Consider the following 2,272-nt stretch of genomic DNA (forward strand, 5'->3'; position numbering starts at 1 on the left):
TCCATGGTGATACCTCGATAGAGAGCCTTCATTTTATAGCGTTAACACTGGAGCTGTAAGTCAGGGGTCCCCAAGCTACGGCCCGCGGGCCGGATCCGGCCCGCCTCCTCATTTGGTCTGGCCCCCTGAACAATACCAGAGAGCATTCAGTGTTTTTTTTTCATATATATGTGGATTTTTCTTCAACCACCGATATGAAACTTAGTTTCCCTCAATGGAATATATACTAGTCAGTACCAGTCACCGTTTTGCTCACGGTTTTTTTCCATTTGCATTCTGGGTAAAAATCTATCTACAAACACGAATATGTCGTCAGCAGTAATCCAATCAGATTGGATCAGATCAGATTGGATCAGATCAGATTGGATCAGATCAGATAGGATCAGATCAGATTGGATCAGATCAGATTGGATCGGATCAGATTGGATCGGATCAGATTGGATCGGATTAGATCAGATCGGATCAGATCAGATCAGATCGGATCAGATTGGATCGGATCAGATTAGATCAGATCAGATCAGATTGGATCAGATCAGATTGGATCAGATCAGATCAGATCGGATCAGATCAGATTGGATCAGATCAGATCAGATCAGATAGGATCAGATTGGATCAGATCAGGTCGGGTTGCCTGAAGGCCACAACTCGACCCAACCAGCTGGATTCTGAGGCTTTACAGACAAGGATCCAACAAAAACACAGTCCATCTCCGAAAAGTTAAAAAACAAAAAGCTTGGAATGGCCAAGTCAAAGTCTGGCCTGCAGGGTGACAGAATTGAACCTCCGCTGGATGGAGGCTGATGATGTAATAAACAGTTATGATGTTGAGTTTTTCCAGGCGGCTTTACATAAAATCTTATTTCATGAATTGATATTTTAATATTAAAAGTGACATGAAACGCAGGAAGTGGGCGAATCATAAAGACTGGAAACGTTTTCATCACACTGTCAGAATGAACTTTCATTTATTGATTGAGATGAATATCAGCTAAACAAATGAAACAAGAAAATATGTAATGGTTTTATTACAGATTCGTGTTCTGTTGGTTAAAAAAATGTTTGAAACAAACTAGTGAGATCATAACAATAATCTGTTGACATAATTCATAAGCTGGTTTTTCCTCAGGTTGAAGATCTGCTTTCCGATCTGGGAGCTGCAGGAGGACGAGAGGAAGGAGAAACTTTTCCTGCTGGTTTCCTCCGGTCCAGCTGCTGGTTGTAGTTAAGGCGTTCTGCTGTTTCTGGCATTTTTATTTGCTATTGTCAGATTTATGTTATTATGCAACTAGTGGGAAGCTACGTATTATTTTCATATTCAAAATAAATCAGCAGCAGTCGCTCCCGGTCTTTAATAGACCTCTGGAACCGGAGACGTGAGATCTCATGTTTCTGCTCCACTTTCTCTCCTCCTTTAAAAGGTCGGGACACCTGAGAGGCGTCATTGTTCCAGGACGTCCGGACCTGTTCAGACTCCCTCCATCCTCTGGTTTTCCTTCCTGTGTTTCCTGCAGCCATGAGTCTGAGTCGGACCAAGCGGATCAGCTCCAGCAGCTCCGTCCGCAGCAGCGGTGGCTCCCGGCGGCTCAGCGGCTTCGCTCCGGCTCTGGGGCCGTTCAGCGGCGTGTCGCTCGGCAGCAGCTCCCTGTTCGCCGGCGCCAGCGGGCCCCACGGCGGCCTGGGGGCCTCGCTCACCTCGCTGTCGGTCAACAAGAGCCTGCTGGCCCCGCTGAACCTGGAGATCGACCCCAACCTGTCCATGAGCAGAGCGCATGAGAAGGAGCAGATCAAGAGCCTCAACAACCGCTTTGCCAGCTTCATCGACAAGGTACACACACACACTAACACACACTAACACACACTAACACACTAACACACACTAACAAGAATGTTGGTGAAATTTAAATCTTACCAAGTAATTTTATTTTCTTGAGTCAATAATGAAAAACTAATTTCCATGAATTTTTCAGTTAAAAAAATATCAGCTTGTTTAAATAATAATTCTTCATTAATAATAAAATAAAAAGTTTTAGCATTGGATGATTTTTCACTTGCAACATGAGAAAAATGTCTTTTTAAAAGTGAAATAATTTCCTTATGGAAATAAAACGTTCTTAAAATAAAAGAGTTACTGATTTTTAAAAAGCCCTGCGACAGACTGGTGACCTGTCCAGGTGACCCAGGTGACCCTGGTGACCTGTCCAGGTGACCCAGGTGACCCTGGTGACCTGTCCAGGTGACCCAGGTGACCTGTCCAGGTGACCCCGCCTCTCAC

Source organism: Poecilia latipinna, unplaced genomic scaffold (genome assembly GCF_001443285.1).
Source record: "Poecilia latipinna isolate Pla-1442-1.1 unplaced genomic scaffold, P_latipinna-1.0 Scaffold3414, whole genome shotgun sequence".
NCBI lineage: Eukaryota > Metazoa > Chordata > Actinopteri > Cyprinodontiformes > Poeciliidae > Poecilia > Poecilia latipinna.